The following is a 21093-nucleotide window of genomic DNA, read 5'->3' on the forward strand; positions in this document are numbered from 1 at the left end:
GTTCGTGTGTTGGTGCTCAGAGAGAGGCGGAGTCGGAGTCAGAGAGCCGGGAGAGCAGAGGCCGGCCAGTCCGGGACACTGGTTCCTTAACGGTGCCGTATGCGCAAAAGCGGGACCGTAACTCCAGCAATAACAGACTTAACTAACTTTGAATCTGTTCAGAAAAAGTGAGCGAAAGAAGTAACTGAAGGCAAATAAAAATATATATATATATTAAAGAATCCAAAAAAAGGTTAAAAACAATCCCTAAGTGAGAAGGACCTGAGGATAAAATGACCATATTGGTCTTTGTTAAAGTAAAAGGTAACAACACCAGCTGTACCTATCAGGCAAATATATAGCTACCTGATTTCAGTAGGAATGAATATATTCTGAAACTCTAAAAAAAATACATATGGTAGCAGATGGCATGGAGGAGGGGGAGCTATTTGGAGCAATCTTATAACAGATGGTTAGCCCTGATGAAAGTTAAAATAGGGAAAACACTTGTAGAAAATCAAAGTATGGATGAATTTGTGGTGTTGGCACAAAAACTGAGAAATGCACACAGAAGGAGATTAGTTCTCTCCTGCATTTCTGGTGTTCCATCTCAGCTCTAGCAACTTCCACACAAGCAGAAATGTAAAATTTAACAATCCACACAGAGCACCAGAGCATCCAGGCACAAAGCGTAGGCTATATACAGAGAGACAGGGAAGAAAGTAAGAAGGAAAGTAATCCTAGTGCTATATTTCGGTGTTTGCATGCCAGTGTAAGTTGGATTCAATTAGAAAGAGACAGGGAGAGGGATAGAAGGACAGGAGGCTTCACCTATCAAACCTTTTTATCATAGAACTGCAGCTGTGCACACAGGCAACCTCGCTTCAAACGAACCCTTTATTTCGATAGCAGGCGAACCTGGAGGCATAAGACTTGGATGAGGCCCAAAACCAGACTCCTCCAGCTCACTTTGTATTCATCCAAACACTGCCTTATCAAGCCAGAGCTTCATGCAGACTCAAACCCGTGGGAAGGGTCCTGGCATGTCAGTCGGATCTGTTGAAACTTTGTCAAAGATTCCAGCTTGATAGCTTCTGCAGGGTCCTGTTGTCCTCATGTCCCCCTATTGCTGCCTTTCAGGCCCTTTGCATTTCATTCCAAGTCCTGGTGCTTCATGGGTGTACATGAGGAGCCACAAAGTTTACTGTTGGCAAGCATGAATATTTTAAAGATCCCCGCAGTTAACAAAGACAGACACAAGTCTCCTCAGCAGAAATCCAGACTACAATCAACACTAATAAACTAAATGCTTGTTGACGAGAAAGAAGATTTGTCAGTCAATGTTAAATGGATTTTTATTCCGCTCCCCTGGAGATATCATTAATGTTAATGCTGAGCTGTCTCACAAATTATACAGCCTGATCCATGAACCAGAACGGCATAATCTGTTTTGGGGGGCTTTGCCCGAGAGAGCTGCAAGCTAAAAGCAAAAATGTGCTCAAATGCATTAGTGATTGACACACAGTGTTTCAGTAATGCTCATCAATTAGTATAGGCTATCTATAAACAGCTCAGACCTAATTAGCCAGTGGCCAACAAATGGACTCGTTAGGGGACATTAAACTCTAATATGAAGGTTGTTATTGACTTAATCATAGGAGAAACCCAATTAGTGGCCGAATTTGGAAAATGACTCCCAGTAGCAACCTGGGATGACTTTGCCTGTGGGCGAGTGGTGGCACTGAGAGAAAGATTCATCCGCAGAAGCAGGGAGGGGTAAGAAAATGTATAATGGGAAGTGCGCAAAGAGCATGTGTGTGTACGTGTGGGGAGAGAAAACAACACTTACAGAGCAGTGCGAAAAGACAGCGAGCAAGTATGCCGGCGGCAAGACAAGTATCAGGAGGAGGGTGAAAAAAGTGAGATGGAGAAGGTGAAAAAGAAAGTGTGGGAATAATGTATGCTGTAATAGAAGGAGTGAAGTGAGAGAGGAAAATATACCTGACCAAAATTCCCCTCGACTCCTCAGGTGTTGCCTCATATAACAGAGACTTACGTGCAAGCTGTGGTGTACTACTGAAGGTAAATATAGTGTAACTCTGCCAACAAGAATAGCTGAGTCCGCTGCCATGGAGGGCGCTGCTAATAAATCATTTTATCTAATGAGAACGTGAGCTGAGGATGAGCGAGCACAAATATAGCTCTTGAGAGCTTCAGGGTGACACGTCCTTGTCGTGTCAGGCTGCCATCAAGGTAGCTGCGAAATGCCAAGGCCCCTGAAGGACTGGCAACGGCAGGTTCACTCTCTAGTGTGAATCTCTTGACATTCGTGTTATTTTTAATAACCAGTATAGTGGTGGGAGCGATGTCTGTGAGTGTATGAGTCAAAAAGAAATAGAGAGAAAGAGAAACACAAGAGTGAGGACACATCGTGCATCAGTGCAGCAATGATTTCAACAGAAGTTTCTATTGAGCCATTCAGAAGTTTATTTTAGTGACTACCCTGCACACCCATACATGCACGTTTGGGTGTGTGAAGCATGAACATAGTTATGCACTGTGGGATACCACACCCAGCCTCCTTCATGCATTTCCAAATGCATTAATTGGGTTAATTAGCCATTGATCACATAATTACTCAATTATGTGATCAATGCTGTGTTTCTTTGACATTTGTTAGCAAAGCTGATTGTCTTGCCTGCTGCAGGGACCTCAGATAGGCACCAGCAATTGAATCACAGGGAGATGTGCAGACTAGCTTCTGTGTGTGTGCATGTGCGCACACATATCAATCTATATAGGTCTCAGGCTGAGAGTCAAATTAAGAACAGATATTGATTTGGGATTTCAGAGACAAGGGGAAATAACAATTTAAGACAGAAATGCCTGAAGCACCAACCATTATGTTCTTAATTAATCTAGATTTTAAAACAACATGTACAAACTGGAATGAGTTACATTATGAAGTGTAAAATCAAGATGATGGAAGAATGTGACAAATAGAGAACAGTGTTATTATAATGCAGCAAGAGTAAGTCTATTGATCTATTGTAAGTCTAAGTTTATTAATCTTGTTATGGCAAATTGTAAAAACAATGTAAATACAAATACTATACTATAGTCGGATAAACAATAATGTATTCAATAAATATAATGTTTTAGCAGCACTTTAGCATCCACTAGAAAACAGGACTCTATTGTAGTCTAATTTTGTTCACATTATAACTTAATGCAAAAGAAGCTCAGTGTGCTTCCAAGGCCACAGCAGTCCATTATCGCTTCTGGTCTCCAAACAACAGGCAGAGGCATTTCTAAATAACAGCCTTAAACAAGGTCAAACTGAGCTGAGTGATGGCCAATCTTCTCTCGCTTATACATAATTACATTGAGTTAACTTTGAATAGTCATCAAGATTTCTTCCTTCGGATTCTGCCCTTGATTTTAGGAAGAAAAAAAAAATTCAATCTCAGCTAATGCTCGTACAACCTTATATGTCACTCTAAATGATGAAATTATTGTCAATCGAGTTTAAACAACAGTTGATTAGAGAGAAAAGATACACCAGGGGCAGCTTGTCAGAATGAGACTGTCGTCCGCTCTGAACTAAAAGGATTTAGAGTACAGTTGAAGATTTTGGGAATATTGTTAGATTTTAGTATTAGTTCTTAAGCTAAACATTAAGTTACCTAATGATAATGTTACATGTACAATTGGGGGATAATGAAAGCATAAATATCTGAATCAAATCCAAAATAAACACAACAGCAAGACACTGAGGACTAAACCCTTCAGTTTGTTCTGCGTTGCTAGTCGGGAGCTTCTCTGCGCACAGGTTTATCTGGTACACGGTGAAAGTACATGACAAGCTGCCTCTTGAGTATCTTTTCTTTCTAATCAGTCATCATGTAAACGTCATTTGGTACATGTTGTGGAATTTTACTGGATAGCTGAAAACCTTGGCATACCAACTGAAAATTGAGGACAACATTAAAGTCATTTGATTTATCTTCCACAGGAATAATACAACATATATTTAATTGCTGAGCCATTCAATACTTAGATTGTTAACATCAAGGTGGTGCTCAGTCAGTATTTGCAAAAGATATTTCAGTCTTGAGCTAAGGGGTGGGATCAGCTGCTGGTATAAATGATGCAAGTGTGAATGGTGAAAGCAGTTAATGTTGGTTTTTATTACCATTAAAAAAAAGTCCTGGCTGAAACTAATTCACTGCAGGTGGAATAACAGTCATATTTTGACAACAGTGGTCCTAAAAGAACTTTAAGTATCCAAGGTAGCATTAAAATGGGTTTCAGAATAAGCTGAATTGAAAAACTGAACCCTTTCCATTTTGCTTCACTGCCCACTGCTCAGAGCAACACGTGACTAACAGCACACACAAAATCTAATAAAATATTTAAGAGAAGGAATAGGAATATCACAGAGAGTGAGCCAGCGAGTGGAAGAAAATGGGACAAGGACAGACGAGAGCATCGGGGCCACCGGGGTCATGTGATAGAGATAGGCTGGGATGAGAAGAAGCGGCAGTGCTCCCAGCAGACTTGGCCTGTTTTATAGCATTCTGGTTTGGCCCACTGCTCACACCCACAGGCCACCTTCATTTATTGGACCACCAACTGTCACAGGTGGGGGGGTTATGGGTGAAAGTAGGCCTTTCATTCCCTGCCTCCTCGCCATGCCATGACCCTAATCTATGCTATTTTTTAATCAAAATGCTCCATATATTTGTGTTAGATAAACCACCCAGATTAGCATCAGGAGAGTAACCTTGACAGCATTAAAGTAACAATGTCTGTCGAAGACAACGAGTACGTGCTTGGTGGTGAGCAATTAAAGTGTGAGTTAGAATAGGAGGAGCAGCAGAAAGCAGCTGGGTAAATAGTGAAAGTTATAGGAAACATGGAAAAAAAAAGAGTTGGTTCACACTTGAGATTCAGCAGTAAAGTGCATAAATATAGGTGTCTGTAAAATGGTTTAGGAGGAAAGGGAGCATTAAATATCTTAACTAAACTGAAAGTTATGGGCACTCAGAGAGGACTCATCAAGAGCATGACAGACTGGAATGGATTCAAGAGACTAAACACAGGGTTGGGCGGCGAGCAGTGTAACGGCATTGTAACTGCCTAAGGTTGTAAAAAAGCCTTGGCTTGAACGCAGCGGTTTATGTCTTGGTGCAGTTAAAGCATGCAGATTGACCATGACAAGGGGGGAAGTTGGGTTTGGAAGGCTAACAGTCAGCACAGTGAGGGGTTGTCAGTCAGGCAAGACCAGTAAGATCTGCAGGACTCGGGGATAGCAAGGAACACCATGACAGGGTTATTGCTCAGCCATCCCTGCTCTTGGCTATGACCGGAGCAGCGAGGAGAGACGAGGGAAAGGGGAAAAATAGGAAACAGAGTGAGGGCGTTAGGGAAGCTTGCTGGGAACTGGGCCTTTGATCACTGGGTGAAGAATTGCCAGCTCAATGCCCACTGCTGCTGGGTCCCAACCCTAAAGCACTATGGGAAATGTTCATATTCAAATATCAGCTTCTTTTCTTCCACCACATGCCTAATTCAGTTTTTGGCAGCCAAGTAGACTGAAATACATGCACAATTCCTACACACTGAAAGACACACAAATAAATTGCTTTGTTCTGATGAGTTGCCCTGGGCAAACTCTCATTAGAGTCATTGCTGTGAAGCTTAGGGCCGTGACACGAGGCAACACAGTGTGGAGGCATGCCTCAAACACAAGCACACACATCTGTGTGTCAGCCACTGTCACACTCTGGAAAACAGGTGGCAGAAGGCTTATATGAAATATTGGACATATTCTGATAGCATCGAACAGGGTCTGTTTATGTTTTCCACTGATTCACAACGATGCAGCCACTCAAGCAGAAATGTTGTGTAGGAGTCTTCATATGGCCATAAAATACACCGGAATATAAAATATTCTGAGCTGCTTAGCAAATTTTTGTTTTGTATTTCGCTGCCCTGTCGAGCATGCCCGAGGCTTACCCTACTGGCTGGTACAGAGGTGTGCGTGCATGTGTGTGTGTGGGCCAATGGGGGTTTCCCACCTGCTGTTAGGAGGGATAAAAAGTGAGTGTGGAATGAGCATAGCTTTGATCGTTTCTAATCCTCAAAGGAGGTGGAGGGCAACCTCAGCGTGTTGCCAGGGGAAGGCCAAAATAGCATTTTTGAAGAAGGAGGAGTTCTGTGTTGCATGTTTATGTAGGGTGGATATCGTAGCTTAACTGCACACACTTGAAATTATTATTTACAAGCTTAAATTGTTTATGTTTGTGTGTTTTTTTTCCTTGTGGAGAATGAGTCATCCTCACTTGATAGGGATAGGAACTTTCCATTGCTCGACCCGGTCATAGTCCCCATGACTCCAGTAGGCGCAGCAACTTTAAAAGCTACACCTCCTGCGCCTCCTATCAAGTTTTCTAGTAGCTTTAGTTTCCCGGTGTGTGCCAGCCACTTGTCTACCTGTCAAGTCTTCGGATAGTGATGAACACGTCCACACTACAAGTGTCGCTCGAGCTTTAACCTCTTAAGTCTTTGGATCCTTGCCACGCAAGAAACTTCCCTCCCCGATTTCTCTCCAGAGGACTCTATCTCATCAGCCACAGACCTTTTACCAAGCCCTCTGCCTTTCTGAGAATCATCTTTACATATTCTTGCGTTTTGTAAATAAACCCCTTGAACTTCCCTTCAGCCTCCTGCTTTCATCATTTTTAGTGCGACTGTTCTGGCAGTAAATCTAAACAGACCCCACAAATCTGTAAATGTCATCTGGGTGCAAGAAGCACTGCCTTCTGTCTTTGTTTCCCTGTGGATAATTTAATTGAGAAAGTCTCATTAAAAAATAAACCCACTGCCGATGGTGCCTGGGCTGAGGCGCATGCTGAGTCTGACCTTTTGTCATAAGAACAATTAACTTCAGTGGGTGCTCATTAAATAAGACGGACATTTTATTATCATTACCTTAATGGCGACTCATACATCAAGATTAAAGTCGAACCCTGTTCACCGAGCTGTCCCGTGAGGTTGACACCGGGTTAAATGAGCACTGTGAAAGGCAAGGATAGAGCATGGCTTCAAAACAGTTTTATTGTATCTACTCATTATTCCACTCAGACATACACAAAGGATTCTGTATACTGTAGGAGTATGACTCAAGTGAAGTGTGGATAAACAGATACTGGCTCTCAAAACAAGCTGGTTATTCATGTTCCCCTCGATGATTAGGTAGGGGGCTTTTAGTGTGAATTTGCATGCGCATTGTTGTCATCTTCTTGCCCATTATTTACCATGCAAGCCCCGCACTGTATAATGGCGAAAGAGATGCCACGTTTGAAGTGATTACATGCAGGTTTAGAGATGGACCTTTTGTAGTCGCAGCTTCCTTCCGTGCACACGTGCACGACAGATGAAGCAGAAAACACAGATGGAGGGAGAGAGCTGTTTTTGTTGTGTAACTGTATGAAAGCATACAAAGCACAATCAAAGGTGCGCTTGGTATTCCACCCACAGGTAGGGATCACAAGGCCACTCTAAAACAGTCCAAAGCTACCTTGGGACAGCTCCAGCTCCTCACTTCACAAACCAGTATACAGCGAGACCCTGCAGGGCACTCGGAGGGGTGGTTAAAATTGGAACACATTCATCTCAATCCCCTGCCTGCTAGCACTAATGGATGTTAGCCTGTTTTGGAGAGACAATGAAATCGAAGAAAGACAGGATTTCAGGCTCCTGTGGACATGACTGAAAAACACATTTAATCCCTCTGTGCTACAAGCCTGTATGATGCACGATTTGAATTGAACAACTGCATCTTCTTAGCTTTGAAAACAAATCTTTTCTTTCTTGCCGTTGTTTTAGTAACCCTGATGTGTCAGTTGAGTGCAGTCAATTTGGAGGATAACGTTACTTTTCATTCTGCTCCGTCTCCGCATTGTCTGCTCTTTCTGATGAGGCCCGTGTCCCATTTCCCCTACTGCAGATAAAAGAGGCATCAGTAATGCTAAAGGATGATTAAATAGGCGCTCCTCGGCTACCCACCGAAACACGTCATTGTGTTCCTTATTTGCTGGAAAGGTATAAAAACATCCCACAGCATTTGTAGTTTTGCTTTGTGCTCTCCATGCACATCACAAGACGTCTTCTATCTGCTTCGCATAGGTGTAGAATGTGCCACACGCCTTCTTTGCTGTTTTAGTTTCTCTACTTTCTATGCATTTCAAAATGCACCTCTGCAATATGGGTAGAGAGGTTTCTGTCTACCTGTATTGTTGTACCATCTTTTCCTGCAGAAGAATATCACCCCTTGAAATCTCAAACGGAAGTATCTGTTCTGCCAATTTGCTGCTCCGGTATAGAAATCCATTAAAGATCCCAGAGGTCTCCAGGTATCTTCTTTTTCTTCTGATTTCCCCTCTTCTGGCTCGTGCTTATATTTACTATCTAACCACCATGAAATACTATATGCCATTGTAGTGTATCAGCTGTAGTCTCTTAGCAGCAGTTTGGATGATAGCACTACTTTTCATAAAAGAGTGTGAGCAAAGACTGGATTTTCGTGCAGCGTTCCCGACACTGCACATACTCTGGAAAGTTGAGTATTTTTCTGTAATGTCGCTACCTTGGAGTACAAGTGTAACTGTGCCGTGGAGTGACACATGGATCAACAGAAAAGTGTGTCTAATTCTATACAAGTTTTACTTGAGAGGAGGAAATATCTCTTGTTGAGAGGGAGACGGGGTTTTTCTTCAGAATACATAAAGCGTTCATGTTTAGTTAATGTCTTATCATTGCCGCATCCAATTAGGATGTGTTTTTTAAGCTGCTTGTCTTCTGAAGAAACACTTTGCGTGGGTGGGAAGTACAAGGACAGACATAAATACAACATGTCAGTAAAGAACCAAACGGATAAAATTATGTTGACTGTGCAAATTCTTAGAGATACTCACATTCCACGTATACTTTCTGCAATTTTTTCTGTCATTTGTCTAAACTGTGAGTTAATCTCAATCACTGCCCCTCCCAAAACACATTTAATCCTGAGTGAATACTATAGTGTACATCATGTTGGAAAATATACTTTTAGATCAATGATTAAATGTGTTTTACATCTAGATATAAAACATCAGAGAAGTATGACACTGTACTGTTTGTTCTTTTGCACAACTGCTAAGCTGTCTCTTGTAAATCCTGTTTGAATGAATGCCGAAAATGAGCACACTCTGATTTCACAACGTAAGCTCTATCTGTGTAAATCACAGCCATGTTTGCCTGGAAATTCCTCACACTAGCATGAAAGGTCAAAGGAGCTGATTTGTGCACAGATAACCACGAGAATTCCTGCGATCATCAGAAATCAGAAATCAGAATACTTTATTCATCCCGAGGGAAATTAGGGGTTACAGCAGGCAGCACGCTATCAATCAAAATTTATTTATATAGCACATTTTTAAGACCGAAGTACACCAAAGTGCTTTCCATTAAAATCGCAGTACAAATAAAATCACAATAAAATATAAATTACAAATATATAAAATAAGATAATTACATAATCTAAATACAGAGCCAGATGTAAATTACCCTAATTCGCCTAAAATGCCAGATCAAACAAATACGTTTTTAAACGTGATTTAAAAGACTGAATGGAATCTGACGCGCGAATATGAAGAGGGAGAGTATTCCATAGCCTGGGTGCAGCAACGGCAAAGGCACGGTCTCCTCTGGTCTTCAGCCGAGACCTAGGTTGCACCAAGAGCAGTTGGCCCGATGATCTTAGTGCTCTCTGAGGGCTGTACAGACAGAGGAGATCAGCTAAGTAGTCAGGTGCCATATTGTTCAAAATTTTATAAGTAAACAATAGAATTTTAAAATCAATTCGATATTTGATAGGAAGCCAGTGTAAATTTTTCAGAACAGGGGTGATAGAGTCAAACTTTCTAGTGCCGGTCAAGAGACGTGCTGCGGCATTCTGGACCAGCTGCAGACGCTGCAGAAGAGAAGATTGTAGACCCAAGTAGAGTGAGTTACAATAGTCCAGTCTTGACATAATGAAAGCATGAATGAGTTTCTCCATATCTTTGTGTGGTATGTAGGGTTTAGCCTTAGAGATTAGGTGTAGTTGATGAAAGCTAGTTTTTACCACAGTAGAGACCTGTTTGTCAAGTTTGGTGATATAACGCCCTGAAGTGCATGTTCGAGGCCAACTGATCTCACAGGATACCAAAAAGCAGGAGCAGTAGAAAAGCTTGACACACGGTGGCTGACTCCAAGCAGGTTTTTCTGAAGAAATGAAAGACCATTACGAGTTGCATACCGGGCAGGAGCTTGGTGGATGGAAAAGTATGTAAATTTCAATGTACTATTCCACTCCAGAGCACAGCAGACTTTAAACCCAACAGCAGACTGTGAAATAGAGCAGATTGCTTCGTTCCTACCTGAAAATGGTTAGGATACTGAGTGATATGCTTAAACTTTGCTTTTACATTTTTCATTTCTGAGACACATGCTGGGCTTACATGATAAAAACACAATAGATTTATTACACTACAGCTTCCAAATATTCATTTTTTTAATGACATTGTTTAAAACCACTTTTAAAACTGCCAAAAAGAAAATGATTATTCTTGGCACCAGTTCATGCAACCTGTATGCCAAACTCAAGCAAAAGCCCATCATGTTATACTTCATTAATCACTATGATGAAATTTGTCTTCTGTGCTTTACTTTATCCACTGACCCAGCTGCTGTTTTTAATGGCACAGAACAGTTTTGCTGCTGAGTAATATAAGTCCAGGCAGACAGAAAGGCTTTCACATCTATTGATTCTCATTATTTAAAATTGTACAAATTGTTCAAGCATCAAGAGTTTTTTTTTTTTTTTTTAATTTTGTTGCAGATGGGTAATATTGTGGCCCAACTTGACAGCAACCCCAAAACCAAAATGAGGCCATCAGCTTCTATTTCAGTACATTTCAGGAATCTATAAATATTTTACAGCACCAAGCTCCCTTTTCTTGAAAAAAAAAAAATCATACTGCTTTCTTTAGATTAATTCATGAATAAATAGCCGACAGATTTGACATTATTCCCTCTGAATAGTCCTTTTTAGTTATTTAGGACACGATTTAGGCAGAATCATGAGTTTTTTTTCTCTTTTCTATGAACACTTGATAAATGGAGGCCACCAACACTAGCTAACAATCTGGCGAGGAAGCTATTTGTGCCAACAGGATGCATTTAATTCTGCCGCTCTCGTGCATGTGGCTCTACACATTATGCAAAGCGGTGGCATTTGATCTCAGTGTTTTAGAGGGAAGAGAAACAAATAAATTGAATGAGTAACACATTGCCACTACCGTAATCTAAAGGCCAACATGAAAGCTTTTCAAGCCTTTCTTTGGTCCAGCATGCAAAAAGAGTGTTTTTTTTGTTATTTTGTTCATGTTCAGTTTACTGGAGTATTGTACATTCTTACTTAAACCCTTACATTGGAAAATATTGTTTAATGTAACTATGTTATCATAACATAGTTACTAGTTATTAGACCAGGGATTTCAAACTCATTTTGAATAGTGGGCCACATACAGCCCACTTTGATCTTAAGTGGGCCGAACTACCCTCCAGGGTCAAATTGTAAGAAATAAATATGTAAAATTACAGAAAAAGTTATGTTAGCTCATTGCATATACTTTCCTGTAATTATGAAATGCGAAAATGCTGTTAACTGACAGAATTTGTCCTTTTTTTTGTGAAATTACTGTAAAAAAAAAAAAAAAGCATTTCTACAGCATATAGTAAAAAAACAAGCACTTTCTGTGATTTATTTGTTCTATTTCTTATTTACTTGTAGCTAATGGCAATGGGGGAGGTTGTAATAAATCACAGACGCTGTAAAAGTTATGAAAAAAAACCAAATCCAAATATTTATGCAATCCTTCCACATTTTGTAAAGTTGTGCAGTGAGCCAGATTGGAGTCTCTGGCAGGCAAATTCTGGCCCCCGGGCCTTATGTTTGACCCCTGTGAGATCTTAAGTTAGAAGCATTATTTAAACTTTATTTAGGCCATCTCTCAGCAATGCAATTAAAATTAATGAGGAAATAAAAACAACATTAAACGAGCGACTTAGCCAAATCAGAGCGCATTTACATTCCTATTTAGAAATTCTGTAGCCAGGATCACATGTGACCCAGCTGCTGCGTGACCTTTTTAAATTCCCTGACAGTCATCGGTTGGCTGACATTCAAACAACCAGTCACAGCAGAACAGAAAAATGTTCAGGCTGATCCAGTCTTGCATTAACTAAATGAAAACGTATCACATGGTGAAAATGCCTTCCTTTTTTTGGGTTGTTTTGTACCCGGAGCAGCTGGAAAATGGACAACAAGCGCCCAGCCCAGTAAAACAGGAACAATCCGAATCCATTTTATTACTCTGGCCATTAAAAAAGGGAAAAGGCTTACCTGATTTAATGATTCTCAACAAAGTTCTCCTTTTGAACGTCTTCTGCACCACTTCCAGGGATGCTGCTCTTCTTCAGATCACACCTTGTTGCATGCAGCCAAATGTGGTGAGTCACAATTCTCTGCAAGTGCCCAACGAACCCCGGAATTGTGATTTGTGGCTGCATTTGCGGCTCAGAGGCCCAAAAATAGACATCCTTGCTTTATGTGAATCACAAAAACGTATACATACTTGATAAGCAACTAACATTCCTCAGTTAAAGCAAAACAGGTGCTGTCGAACGAATTAATTAATTGCAGAAAAGCTTCATTTTGTATGTAATTATAATAGAATGGAATAAAATAGCTCGAAACCTGAGACTGCAGTTTAGGGAAGGACTCAATGAGGAGTGGAGGTGGCTCCCAGGCCAGGCAGTTTCCTATGTACTAATAAGAGAGGAGAAAACTGAACAAAAGGGTTGGAAAGAGTACAAAAATTTGAATAAACAGTCCATAGTGGAGTGAGGCATATATAGTTTAGAACCAGAAAGGGTGTGTGTGAGGTGTAGTTCCACTCCTGAAATTCAGATAAATGATCTCCAGTTAAGCATATTTCAATATAAAGATGATTAGCTCTTGTACTTTGTCATTAAATAAAGCTTAGAGAATTCAAAGTGGCATTTCATGATCGGAATATAACAATCCCAAAACCACAGTAGAGGTCTAATGGACTCAAATTCTTGTATTGTCTTATACATACAGTAACTTCTGTTTGATAAAAAATGGTCAGATTTGATCTACAAAGTCTAATGTAATTAATTTCCAGTAATATAAGATTTGAACATTATTTCCCCTCTACTGCTGGGATATTAAAGGGTGCTGATGACTTTAAATCATTGATCAGTTTTTGCGAACCATCTGTTGACGCGTTAGCACATCACTTCAGCTGCTCCAGCATACTCCATTCTGTATCGTCCAACAAACCCACAGGAGGACAGCGGTTCAGGTTTTATGGTAGACACTGTCCCTGATAAAACTGCTAACACCATCCATCTCATCAAACATGGAGGCGTGTATCTAATCTCCTAGCCTCAAGGCAGACCTGGAGGCCAGATGGCCGCACCCTTCCTTCCCCTCAGGCCAGGCTGGAGCAATTACTACTGCTGCTTCACACACAGACCTGTGTCACCAACGCAATTAACAAGCTCCGGAGGAGTCTGGGCAACCAGAGAGGGACAGACTGTGTACACAGCATGAATGATGAGAGGAACGAGAAAGGTTTGGTTGCCAGGTTTTAGTGAACATTTAATATGGGTTAGACTAGACTTGTAGCTGCTGCAAAGGTTTTTGTAATTTCTAGAAGTCTTGCATATGTAGATATGCTTGTTCTATGTTTTCATATTACAGCGTGTATACAGGGAGTGCAGAATTATTAGGCAAATGAGTATTTTGTCCACATCATCCTCTTCATGCATGTTGTCTTACTCCAAGCTGTATAGGCTTGAAAGCCTACTACCAATTAAGCATATTAGGTGATGTGCATCCCTGTAATGAGAAGGGGTGTGGTCTAATGACATCAACACCCTATGTCAGGTGTGCATAATTATTAGGCAACTCCCTTTCCTTTGGCAAAATGGGTCAAAAGAAGGACTTGACAGGCACAGAAAAGTCAAGAATAGTGAGATATCTTGCAGAGGGATGCAGCAGTCTCAAAATTGCAAAGCTTCTGAAGCGTGATCATCGAACAATCAAGCGTTTCATTCAAAATAGTCAACAGGGTCGCAAGAAGCGTGTGGAAAAACCAAGGCGCAAAATAACTGCCCATGAACTGAGAAAAGTCAAGCGTGCAGCTGCCAAGATGCCACTTGCCACCAGTTTGGCCATATTTCAGAGCTGCAACATCACTGGAGTGCCCAAAAGCACAAGGTGTGCAATACTCAGAGACATGGCCAAGGTAAGAAAGGCTGAAAGACGACCACCACTGAACAAGACACACAAGCTGAAACGTCAAGACTGGGCCAAGAAATATCTCAAGACTGGTTTTTCTAAGGTTTTATGGACTGATGAAATGAGAGTGAGTCTTGATGGGCCAGATGGATGGGCCCGTGGCTGGATTGGTAAAGGGCAGAGAGCTCCAGTCAGACGCCAGCAAGGTGGAGGTGGAGTACTGGTTTGGGCTGGTATCATCAAAGATGAGCTTGTGGGGCCTTTTCGGGTTGAGGATGGAGTCAAGCTCAACTCCCAGTCCTACTGCCAGTTTCTGGAAGACACCTTCTTCAAGCAGTGGTACAGGAAGAAGTCTGCATCCTTCAAGAAAAACATGATTTTCATGCAGGACAATGCTCCATCACACACATCCAAGTACTCCACAGCGTGGCTGGCAAGAAAGGGTATAAAAGAAGAAAAACTAATGACATGGCCTCCTTGTTCACCTGATCTGAACCCCATTGAGAACCTGTGGTCCATCATCAAATGTGAGATTTACAAGGAGGGAAAACAGTACACCTCTCTGAACAGTGTCTGGGAGGCTGTGGTTGCTGCTGCACGCAATGTTGATGGTGAACAGATCAAAACACTGACAGAATCCATGGATGGCAGGCTTTTGAGTGTCCTTGCAAAGAAAGGTGGCTATATTGGTCGCTGATTAGTTTTTGTTTTGTTTTTGAATGTCAGAAATGTATATTTGTGAATGTGGAGATGTTATATTGAATAGAATAGAATAGAATTCAACTTTATTGTCATTGCACATGCACAGGTACAGGGCAACGAAATGCAGTTTGCATCCATCCAGAAGTGCTTTAGTGATATAGATATATTACAATATGTATTAGCAATAATATAGATATGTGAGTATATTACAGAAATGGGTCTATTATGGTATGTTATAATGTACACGGTATGAAGTATGTTGTGAATATTCTATAACTATAAGTATGTACAGGCTGTAGTGAGTACAAGCTATGTACAGGATATGAACAGGATATAAATATGAAAAACTATACAGAATATGAAATAAATAACTTTACAGAATCTGGGATATACAGCTATACAGAAATGGGAACTATGCAAGTTGTAAACAGTTGTAGGATTAAAGATTATCGAATGTACAGAATGATTATTTACACAGAGCTCTACATTAGTGCAGTTAAGATAAGTGAGGGTGTAGATAGTTTCTACAGAGGCTATATAAAGTGCTAGTGGTTGTGAGTGGTGGTTCAGTCCATGTTATTATTGTGTTTGAGGGTACAGTTGTCCATTGTGGGTGTGTGTATGTTCAGTCCATGAGTTTAACGTGGGTCAGATGTCAGGAGGCAGAGTTCAGGAGTCTGACAGCTGTGGGGAAGAAGCTGTTCCGGTACCTGGTGGTCTTAGTCCGGAGGCTCCTGTGGCGCCTCCCAGAGGGCAGGAGGGTGAAGAGTCCATGTGATGGGTGACTGGGGTCTTTGATGATTTTCCCAGCCCTTTTCAGACACCGCTTCCTGTAGATGTCTTTTATGGCAGGAAGTGGTGCTCCGGCGATGCGCTGGGCAGTTTTCACGACCCTCTGTAACGCCTTCCGGTCCGAGGCAGAGCAGTTTCCCTACCAGACTGTTATACAGTTGGTCAGGATGCTCTCGATGGTGCAGCGATAGAAGTTCACCAGGATGTCTGAGGACAGGTGGTTCTTCCTCAGAGTCCTCAAGAAGAAGAGGCGCTGGTGAGCCTTCTTGACCAGCTTGGAGCAGTTGGTCGTCCAGGTGAGATCCTCGGAGATGTGGACTCCCAGGAACTTGAAGCTGCTCACACGCTCCACAGCCGTCCCCTTAATGTGGATGGGTGGATGTGGGTCAGCATTCCTCCTGTAGTCCACGATGAGCTCCTTGGTCTTCTCGGTGTTAAGCAGCAGGTTGTTTCTGTCGCACCACTCAGCCAGACGATCCACCTCCTCCCTGTAGGCGGCCTCATCGTTGTCACTGATGAGGCCAATCACCGTGGTGTCATCTGCAAACTTAATGATGGTGTTGGAACCATCAGCAGGTCTGCAGTCGTGGGTGAAGAGGGAGTAGAGGAAAGGGCTCATCACACAGCCTTGTGGTACACCGGTGTTCATTGTGATGGTAGATGAGCAGCGGTTATCCAGCCGGACATGTTGGGGGCGGTTGGTCAGGAAGTCCAGTAACCATTTGCAGATGAGGGAACTGATACCCAGGTCTGTCAGTTTCCTGATGAGTTGTGAGGGGTGGATTGTATTGAATGCTGAACTGAAGTCTATAAACAGCATTCTGGCATAGGTGTTGTTGTTGTCCAGGTGTGAGAGGACAGAGTGCATTGCGATGGAGACTGCATCCTCTGTGCTCCTGTTCCGGCGGTATGCGAATTGGTGGGGGTCCAGGGTGGGGGGGAGACAGGATTTGAAGTGTGCTAGGACCAGTCGCTCTAAGCACTTAGTGATGATGGGGGTGAGTGCTACTGGGCGGTAATCATTGAGGCAAGATGGGTTGGAGTTTTTGGGTATCGGGACGATGGAGGTGGATTTGAAGCAGGCCGGTACCACAGCGTGGGCCAAGGACAGATTGAATATGTCTGTGAGCACTCCTGCAAGCTCCCCAGAACACGCTCTGAGAACACGCCCGGGGATGCCATCAGGGCCTGCAGCCTTGTGGACATTGATCCTGCTCAGCACCGCTCCTACATCGGTGGGGGAGAGAGTCATAGGTTGGTGGTCTGGCGTCATGTCTGCTTTGGTTGTGGTTGTGGGGTTCCCTCGCTCAAAACGAGCATAAAAGTTGTTGAGCTCGTTGATTGGTTTCACTGGTGAAAATAAATAATTGAAATGGGTATATATTTGCTTTTTGTTAAGTTGCCTAATAATTATGCACAGTAATAGTCACCTGCACACACAGATATCCCCCTAAAATAGCTAAAACTAAAAACTACTTCCAAAAACATTCAGCTTTGATATTAATGAGTTTTTTGGGTTCATTGAGAACATGGTTGTTGTTCAATAATAAAATTATTCCTCAAAAATACAACTTGCCTAATAATTCTGCACTCCCTGTATGTATTGTTTTCGCTTTTATGTAACTTCAGGGAGAGGCTTTGTGGAGTGAGCCTGCAAAAATGTAATATTACGCTTCTATCTCCTTTGCATTCTGCATTCATGCTTGTTGTGAAAATGATTCATCACAGCTGTGGCAGAGAGACTAAAATGTGTTACAGCCCCCAGAAGGAAAGGCAGTAGGTGTTATCTAGGTGAAATGTCATTTTATTCATGGGCACATTCCTTTATCCGCCAGAGGAAACCAGCCCATCACAATCATCATTTCTGTTACCTTGCAAGCCACCAGCCACCAGTTTTATGACTCCTAATTGCCTTCCTAATTTGAAACTTTCATTCCTTATTACATACCTGGGTATAAACCTTTTCTACTCTTTCATTCATTTACTCTTCCAGGCAGGAAACTTTGACAGGAAAATATTGCATAAAGGTGGGAGACTGAGGGCCCTAAAGGTGTCTTAGCTGAATCTGGGATGAAAGAGTGATGGAGACCGTCGAAAGGAGAGATGGATTCTCTGGCCTGTCTCGTCTCCACCCAGTCATTGTTCATGAGCTAGGTTTTCCAGACAGCTGTCTGTACCTGCCACCTGTGACAGATGCCTGCTGTCAGTCAGTCTGGGATGGTCCACGATCTGCATCACCTTCTCGCTCCAGTTGGATCTCATATGAGCCCCAAAAACCCCCAATGAATGTGAAAAGATTGATTAATTCCCTGTTACTATTTCCCAGAGGCACTTTATATGAAGCAGAGACAAGTTAGAGGTATTAGGTGCAGGTTGTGACATAAAATACTAACAACCAATGCAGACAAAGGTCATAAATAACCTTTAAAGCTGTTTTAAACTGTTTTTTTAATCGATTCATTCCCACCACAATAAAAAAGATCATTTGTGTAAACCAGTGATTTGCAAACATTTTCTGGCATGACTCCACCACACAATTTTATCAAACACTAAAATCATTTACAAAATTCATAGAAGGTCAACACTATAGCATTTCAATATTAATTTGCCTTAGTTACTCTTAATGATTTTCGCCTGGTTGTTTGCACCAATTTGCACTTGCTCTGTGCCCCAGAGTCTGAAAAGCAATGGTGCAAAACGAGGAGGCCAAAATGTGTTTTATCAGAAAGACAATAGACTCTAGAAGTGTGTTCCTCATCTTCTACTTTCCTCACAGTCTTAGTTTTGTCCAGTGCTCTCAATGACACCAAATATATCAGAAAATTATTAAATGTATATATTTCAGAATCTGATTTAAAGAGGACATAATGTCTACTTTGTAAACAGATCATTCATAAAATGCTATGTGAAGGAACCATACTTTTACTGCAACAGACACACTATTGAAGCCAATTCTGTAAATGAAAGTAAAAATAAAAACTCACACAGCAATGCAAACAACAAAAATTGTGGAGTGTCTATGTCTATGCAATCTATCCATCTAGAGATGTAGTGTGGAAACCAAGGCGCAACTTTTACAGCTGAAAAGTGTTAAAGAGGCAAGAGGCAAAAACTGTAGTTCCTCTAGGTACCAACTGAGGATGGCTCCAAACAGGCGTCTGTCCCCACAAAGTCCTGCTTTATAGCATATTTACCTCCATGGATAGTTTCCCCTTTATAACGACTCTGACTGAGAGGTTTTTTAATAACTCACCAGCCTAGATAAACAGCACGTTTAGGTCTGTTAGGCCTCATCCACCACTTTGACCCAAACATACTTTTTGTGTGTGTTTGCAGTCAGTGCCCTTTGGAGCATTTTTAATTGATTATCTGACAAAAAAATTGGTCTTGCTTTGTAGCACAGACCATCTGAGACATATGTGCTTCAATTTTGGTGAGTGTAATGCTGTAATTTTTATTAGCATTGATTAACCTGCCCATGTGTTGTACTGATACAGTTTATGAATAGTTAGCTTTCTACCCAAGCTAACTATTGTAGCATTAGCTGATAAAGTAGAGATTAGATTAGATTAGATGAAACTTTATTAATCCCTCAGGGGTGTTCCTCCGGGAAATTCAGTTTCCAGTAGCAAAGCACCGTAGTACTCTTATAGTACTCTTGAGAGCAACTGTCTGAACTCGGATGATAAAACATGCTTAGGATGGTTAGGATAAAGGAGGCAAAATACATCCTTAACATTCCTGACCACGTTTTGCCATCTGAGTTCAGGAAGTTGCTCTCAGGTTGCTGCTAACTTGAACCCCAGTGTAGAACAAATATAATAGGTTGTTTGGGTAAGCTGCAAACAAATAGTCCTTCTGTGGGATTAGTAAAGATATCTTAATGTGAAAGTCCACTCTTTAATTCATATTGAGATTGTAGAGTACTATGTGTAGATACCACAGTAGCAAACCGGTGTTTGGAATCAGTACACATCCTTATCTGTCTGGCCACTGATTCTCATCGACTTAACCATTAGCTGCACTCTTCTGCATCTTCTGCTCTGTTGTGGTTCTCTTGCTGCATTGCCACACATCCTTTGCCTCTTTTAATGGATGGTGAAACAGGCTCCTCCATGGTAACAAAGTACATTTAAGTCTTATAAATATGTTCACACAACTTTTATGATGTGCGCTTGCGAGTTTTGTGGATTTTCACACCTAAATTGGCTTTTATATGTGTGAATATGAGCATACTTTGGTGATATAAAAAATCTATTCAACAAAGAAGAAATATAGTTTAATCAAAGACAGAAATAATAGGCTAATTACTCAGATTGTAGACAATTATGCTTACCCATTTGCCTAAATGTGCAAAACAATTTGCAATTTTTGCTACAGAATTAAAAATGTCCTGAAAACTTCAACTGTCAAAGTGGAAAAAAAAAATAACCCTAATAACCTAATCAAATTTTTCCACTGCTCTTCATCTCCCTCTCTGTAGGGTGTAGATTGAAAACCCTTATAAGTCGACACAGGTGATGAAAATATTGGCTTTCAAGGTGACACTAGCTTTGATTTTCACCACCACGTCAGGTGTTATAGCAGTCATATCTGGTTGTAGCGAGAGTGCTTAAACCGAAAGCCAACTGATGAAAATGTAAAATAAATAAATCTCAACTAGCAACCTCAGACCGATGCCTGTTTGCTTGTTTGTATTTGTGCAGGTGCGCATGTGTGTGCATGTGTGTGTCTGAAGAGACCAGAGGAAAAGATGAATAAGAGAGTGCATTTACTGTGAGAGAAGCAATACATTCTACTCAAAGATACATGCCAACTGGGCGAGGGTGGAGGTGTGGGTCTCTGCAAACGCACATCCTAACAAATACTTAAAAAAGCACACACATAAATAAACACACAGTGTGCACGTGCAAGATACATTTCAGCGCAGTGTGGAGCCTGTTATTAGAGAAATTTCCTATTTCTCTTGCCGCTATTGCACGCTAATAAACAGAATCATTAGGGCATGTTTTGGTGGGTTGGTGAGTGGCGGAGTTGCTCCATTACTGGGAAACCCACAGACTCTGACTGCCTTTTAAAATGACGGCAGAGAAACAGGCTCCATTAATGGCGGCAATCAAAGCTTCATCCCCACCACTAGCAAGCCTGTCACGTAGCTAATTCAATCTCACAACCCATGAAGCAATTAATTCATGTCAATA

The sequence above is a fragment of the Rhamphochromis longiceps genome, linkage group LG7 (genome assembly GCF_057381845.1).
Source record: "Rhamphochromis longiceps isolate RC_006_pf linkage group LG7, R_longiceps_female_GT1.1, whole genome shotgun sequence".
Taxonomy (NCBI): domain Eukaryota; kingdom Metazoa; phylum Chordata; class Actinopteri; order Cichliformes; family Cichlidae; genus Rhamphochromis; species Rhamphochromis longiceps.